The following is a 7,584-nucleotide window of genomic DNA, read 5'->3' as shown; positions in this document are numbered from 1 at the left end:
CAGTTCTATTTCTTCATCCGGTTCCGATTCTTCTTCCGGTTCCGATTCTTCTTCCGGTTCCGACTCTTCTTCCGGTTCCTCTTCGGGAACTTGTGAATCAGTCCACGAATCATTCCAATTTACATTTGACTCTTCATTATTATTAGGTGAGTCAATGGGACTTGTTCTAGAGGTAGACATCTATCACATAATATCAAACGCGTTAAGAGATTAATATATCACATAATATTCACATGTTAAAAATATATAGTTTCCAACAAAATTTGTTAAGCAATCATTTTTCAAGTAAACACGGTCGAAGTCCAGACTCACTAATGCATCCTAACAAACTCGATAAGACACACTAATGAAAAATTCTGGTTCTCTAAGACCAACGCTCGGATACCAACTGAAATGTCCCGTTCTTATTGATTAAAAACGTTCCATATTAATTGATTTCGTTGCGAGGTTTTGACCTCTATATGAGACGTTTTTCAAAGACTGCATTCATTTTTAAAACAAACCATAACCTTTATTTCATAAATAAAGGTTTAAAAAGCTTTACGTAGATTATCAAATAATGATAATCTAAAATATCCTGTTTACACACGACCATTACATAATGGTTTACAATACAAATATGTTACATCGAAATCAGTTTCTTGAATGCAGTTTTTACACAATATCATACAAACATGGACTCCAAATCTTGTCCTTATTTTAGTATGCAACAGCGGAAGCTCTTAATATTCACCTGAGAATAAACATGCTTTAAACGTCAACAAAAATGTTGGTGAGTTATAGGTTTAACCTATATATATCAAATCGTAACAATAGACCACAAGATTTCATATTTCAATACACATCCCATACATAGAGATAAAAATCATTCATATGGTGAACACCTGGTAACCGACATTAACAAGATGCATATATAAGAATATCCCCATCATTTCGGGACACCCTTCGGATATGATATAAATTTCGAAGTACTAAAGCATCCGGTACTTTGGATGGGGTTTGTTAGGCCCAATAGATCTATCTTTAGGATTCGCGTCAATTAGGGTGTCTGTTCCCTAATTCTTAGATTACCAGACTTAATAAAAAGGGGCATATTCGATTTCGATAATTCAACCATAGAATGTAGTTTCACGTACTTGTGTCTATTTTGTAAATCATTTATAAAACCTGCATGTATTCTCATCCCAAAAATATTAGATTTTAAAAGTGGGACTATAACTCACTTTCACAGATTTTTACTTCGTCGGGAAGTAAGACTTGGCCACTGGTTGATTCACGAACCTATAACAATATATACATATATATCAAAGTATGTTCAAAATATATTTACAACACTTTTAATATATTTTGATGTTTTAAGTTTATTAAGTCAGCTGTCCTCGTTAGTAACCTACAACTAGTTGTCCACAGTTAGATGTACAGAAATAAATCGATAAATATTATCTTGAATCAATCCACGACCCAGTGTATACGTATCTCAGTATTGATCACAACTCAAACTATATATATTTTGGAATCAACCTCAACCCTGTATAGCTAACTCCAACATTCACATATAGAGTGTCTATGGTTGTTCCGAAATATATATAGATGTGTCGACATGATAGGTCGAAACATTGTATACGTGTCTATGGTATCTCAAGATTACATAATATACAATACAAGTTGATTAAGTTATGGTTGGAATAGATTTGCTACCAATTTTCACGTAGCTAAAATGAGAAAAATTATCCAATCTTGTTTTACCCATAACTTCTTCATTTTAAATCCGTTTTGAGTGAATCAAATTGCTATGGTTTCATATTGAACTCTATTTTATGAATATAAACAGAAAAGTATAGGTTTATAGTCGGAAAAATAAGTTACAAGTCGTTTTTGTAAAGGTAGTCATTTCAGTCGAAAGAACGACGTCTAGATGACCATTTTAGAAAACATACTTCCACTTTGAGTTTAATCATAATTTTTGGATATAGTTTCATGTTCATAATAAAAATCATTTTCTCAGAATAACAACTTTAAAATCAAAGTTTATCATAGTTTTTAATTAACTAACCCAAAACAGCCCGCGGTGTTACTACGACGGCGTAAATCCGGTTTTACGGTGTTTTTCGTGTTTCCAGGTTTTAAATCATTAAGTTAGCATATCATATAGATATAGAACATGTGTTTAGTTGATTTTAAAAGTCAAGTTAGAAGGATTAACTTTTGTTTGCGAACAAGTTTAGAATTAACTAAACTATGTTCTAGTGATTACAAGTTTAAACCTTCGAATAAGATAGCTTTATATGTATGAATCGAATGATGTTATGAACATCATTACTACCTTAAGTTCCTTGAATAAACCTACTGGAAAAGAGAAAAATGGATCTAGCTTCAATGGATCCTTGGATGGCTCGAAGTTCTTGAAGCAGAATCATGACACGAAAACAAGTTCAAGTAAGATCATCACTTGAAATAAGATTGTTATAGTTATAGAAATTGAACCAAAGTTTGAATATGATTATTACCTTGTATTAGAATGATAACCTACTGTAAGAAACAAATATTTCTTGAGGTTGGATGATCACCTTACAAGATTGGAAGTGAGCTAGCAAACTTGAAAGTATTCTTGATTTTATGAAACTAGAACTTTTGGAATTTATGAAGAACACTTAGAACTTGAAGATAGAACTTGAGAGAGATCAATTAGATGAAGAAAATTGAAGAATGAAAGTGTTTGTAGGTGTTTTTGGTCGTTGGTGTATGGATTAGATATAAAGGATATGTAATTTTGTTTTCATGTAAATAAGTCATGAATGATTACTCATATTTTTGTAATTTTATGAGATATTTCATGCTAGTTGCCAAATGATGGTTCCCACATGTGTTAGGTGACTTACATGGGCTGCTAAGAGCTGATCATTGGAGTGTATATACCAATAGTACATACATCTAAAAGCTGTGTATTGTACGAGTACGAATACGGGTGCATACGAGTAGAATTGTTGATGAAACTGAACGAGGATGTAATTGTAAGCATTTTTGTTAAGTAGAAGTATTTTGATAAGTGTATTGAAGTCTTTCAAAAGTGTATAAATACATATTAAAACACTACATGTATATACATTTTAACTGAGTCGTTAAGTCATCGTTAGTCGTTACATGTAAGTGTTGTTTTGAAACCTTTAGGTTAACGATCTTGTTAAATGTTGTTAACCCAATGTTTATAATATCAAATGAGATTTTAAATTATTATATTATCATGATATTATCATGTATGAATATCTCTTAATATGATATATATACATTAAATGTCTTTACAACGATAATCGTTACATATATGTCTCGTTTAAAAATCATTAAGTTAGTAGTCTTGTTTTTACATATGTAGTTCATTGTTAATATACTTAATGATATGTTTACTTATCATAGTATCATGTTAACTATATATATATCCATATATATGTCATCATATAGTTTTTACAAGTTTTAACGTTCGTGAATCACCGGTCAACTTGGGTGGTCAATTGTCTATATGAAACATATTTCAATTAATCAAGTCTTAACAAGTTTGATTGCTTAACATGTTGGAAACATTTAATCATGTAAATATCAATCTCAATTAATATATATAAACATGGAAAAGTTCGGGTCACTACAAAACGAGCATCTCGATCCGAAATGAAGTACATTTCTGTAAGGTATATTCGAACAAGTTTGTTAGGACTTGAAGACGTTTGTTAGGACAAGTTTCTTATCGGTTTCTGAAAAACGTTCGTTAGGATTATTCACCCTCGCGCCGAACACTAGTATAACGTGAAGAGTCTCTCTCTCCATTGAGGATTTAGATAGAAGATTCCCTGAACCGGAAGTATGAGTGTGATGCGAGAGAAGTTTTTGCCTCGATTTGAGCATATCAAGCATATTGTAGTCCGTCGATAAAACTGTGTGAATACGAGATAATATACACATGTAACATATGTTTGAAGCTGAAAGAATTTGTCATTCATTCGGAAGCATAGATATGGTTCGACAATAATCGAAGGTGTGTCCCTGATATGGTTGTTATCAATATTCTCAGAGTTTTTGGATGTCCAACAAGAAAAATGAAGTCATGTACAAGGCACATGGTGGTGATTAGGTTGATCGACTCCAATCACCATCACGTGTCATTAGAACTTTGGTATGACTTACCATAATATAACCATGTTGATCGAGTATCGTTATATTATGCTAACTCATAACTCCATTCCCACATCACTCCATAAATTCAAGTTCGTGTAATCATGAAGATTTAAAATGAATAGAGTGTAACGGAATCTCTAACGTAACTTGTATTAATCGAAAGAAATAGTGCAACTCTGAAGATGCGTTTCTCGAAGGAAGTATATAAATGATTGTTCACGTCAATGCGGTTTAGGTCAAACAATAATGCCTTTAGGCACGAAAAGAGTAACGAAATTATGATAACGAGTAGTACGTAACCGTAGTGATAAATAGTGATGACGATACTCATCGAAAGTAGTGGTGGTAACTTTACACCACTTGTGGATAGTAAGCTGAGACGGGGTGAATAACAACATGGGAGATAAAGTTCCCGGACTAGTGTAACTAATGAAGTCGTCGTCATCCTTACGTGTATGAATCTTGAAATTAGTTACCAGAAAGTGGTAGAGTACAGGATCGTATGATGAAAATTTGGTACCGTTAAGGAGTTCTCCTAAGAAAGGTTCAAGTACAATGCACAAGTAGTCAAGTAAGTGCTATCTATAGCAAATGTATGTCAGAATGCAATGGCTAACTATCCGGTTGTAGTTTAGATTCACTAATGCGTCCTAATGACTCTGTCAGACACACTAATGCATATCCTAGTTCCCTACAACCAACGCTCTGATACTATCTGTAACGACCCGACAAAATCGTCATTGACGGCGTCGTTAACTTAGGTCCCGTTACGTGGTCATGGTCCCTATATGAGATGCGTTTGACCAAAATTATGTCGCATTCATTTGAAATGTACAAGACTTACAAAGTTTAGTTTATCAAACGGTTCGACAACAAGTTAAGTTTACAAAAGTAGTAAAGTATAAATGAAACAACTTGCGACATAATATAAGTTGAAAATCACGGGTTGCTATAAATAGCGTAAGTATGTATGCTTAAGTTAAATCCAAAAGTGCTATCGCTAGCGTATGCATGTATGCTTGACTCCAAGCAAGTAATCAAAGTGTGCGGAAGCATGTATCAAGTAGCCAAGTATGAACCTGAGAAACATATAGAAAACTGTCAACGAAAAATGTTGGTGAAATCATAGGTGTATTTGTAAACGTTGTTTTGAACCACAAGATTTAGTATTTCCATAACGTTGATTATCTAAATCGTTTGCATTCCAAAAGTAAGTTCGCGAGCACCCAATTATCAAGGCTTAACTTTCCATCTATAGAACCCCATCACAATAGTGTTAGAACATACACTGTTTCTCGAAAATATTTTCATCCAATAACGGTAGCGAACCATCCGAATGAGGGTTTGTCAAACCCTTATGGCCATACAACATAAGTTTCTCGCTTACACCCGGCAAGTGTAACTAATGATAATCGAATTGAGGATTTTTGTTCAGACTCGCTGTGGAATGTTTGTTTCTTCGTACTTGTGTTCAAAGTATAAAAGTAAGTAGTACAAGATAGATATAACAAAGTATATGTTTCTCAGCTGTGATGACCCAGAAATTTCTGACCAAATTTAAACTTAATCTTTGTATGATTAACATTTCCGACACGATAAGCAAAGTCTGTAAAACTGAATCTCAAAATTTTTGAACTACTTTTATATATTTAAATACCCTTCGGTTGTTTTTGATGATTCGCGAGCAATTATATGTAAATAGATACATATATACTATAACTTGAAAAGGTAACAATGTATTAATTATTTGATACCGTACATTAAACTTATTGGTTTAAATATCTATTTGAATATATATGATAAGTTGAAATATTTATTATTAAAATTTATTTATAAATAACTTCCAATGTGTATTTAAAAACTGATTTATGTATATTAAAAAGATATATACATATATATATAATTTCAAGTTATTTAGTAAATGATAGTAACATTTTCAAATTGCTACAGTACCCAAAATGCTACAGTGTTTTCGAAAATCACTATTTGCTACAGTGAAATTGACTTTGCTACAGTGAATCGCTACATTAAAAATTGACTTTGCTACAGTAACTTTGCTACAGTGGTATAGTTTATGGATGATTTAAGACTATATTTTGACAAAGGTACGATTCACGAAACGTAAAGTACAAGTTTTCTCAGTATACGATAGGACATTCGAAAAATCGAAATCGGGACATAAGTCGAGTGACGACGTACGACTTATCAGAATGAAAATTACAAGTCAACTATGCACGTGAATATAATATATTATATATATAATTAATATAAATTATATATAATATATATTATTTTTAAAATATGTCGACAAGCTTGATGACAAACAATATGTGAGCTGGAAGGGGAGGCCATGCGATCGCATGGCCACAGGCCTTCAAACCCATGCGATCGCATGGCAGTGTTTGTCAGGCCACATCTATAAATTCCAGTGTTTTCGCTCGATTTGAATCACACACATACACAAATGTATATACTCCGTAATATTATTTATTATTATTATTATTATTATTATTATTATTATTATTATTATTATTATTAATCTTATTATTTTTTTATTATTAGTGTTATTATTTTTGCGATACAAAAATAATAATGTACATAAAATATTACGACGGAGTGCTGTCCAAGTAATTTTCAAAACGAGTTTCCGAGCGAGCTAGAGCTAAGGAAAATATGGGTTATTTCCAAGGAAATTATGGGTAATGTTCGGGGGTATTTTTGTGAATCAAACCTCGTGTTTATCATCTCCGATGCGTCTACGTGCTCTCCTGCAATATTGTATATCAATATTAAACTGTGAGTTTCATTTGCTCCCTTTTTAATTGCTTTTGCAATATATATTTTTGAGCTGAGAATACATGCACTTTATTTTAAACACAATGGATACAAGTACATACTAAATTCTACACTGAGTTAAACCGAAAATCCCTTAGCTTTGGTAACTAGTAGCTGCCAGTACATAGGATATGGACTGGTGGGCGCGAATAATTGTATATGGATCCATAGGGCTTGACATCCCCGTCCGAGCTAGAGCGCTAGCCTTTTAATGGACGTATGTTATTTGAGTTTAGGACACATTGGTTTGCGTGTATTAAAACGAATGGGGTATTTATCATTATAACGTTAAAGTTTAGTTACCGGGGTGCTCTGTTATGTAGAATCTATTGATAAACGTTTCTGGATGAAACAACTGAAATCTTGTGATCCACTTTTATATAATCTATTGATAAACGTTTCTGGATGAAACAACTGAAATCTTGTGATCCACTTTTATATAATCTATTGATAAACGTTTCTGGATGAAACAACTGAAATCTTGTGATCCACCTTTATGTACAGATTATGCAAAATATTAAAACTATGAACTCACCAACCTTTGTGTTGACACTTGTTAGCATGTTTATTCTCAGGTTTCCTAGA

This window comes from Rutidosis leptorrhynchoides, chromosome 10 (assembly GCF_046630445.1).
Source record: "Rutidosis leptorrhynchoides isolate AG116_Rl617_1_P2 chromosome 10, CSIRO_AGI_Rlap_v1, whole genome shotgun sequence".
Taxonomy (NCBI): Eukaryota; Viridiplantae; Streptophyta; class Magnoliopsida; order Asterales; family Asteraceae; genus Rutidosis; species Rutidosis leptorrhynchoides.
The sequence above is the reverse complement of the archived record's forward strand: the minus strand, read 5'-3'. Positions refer to the sequence as shown.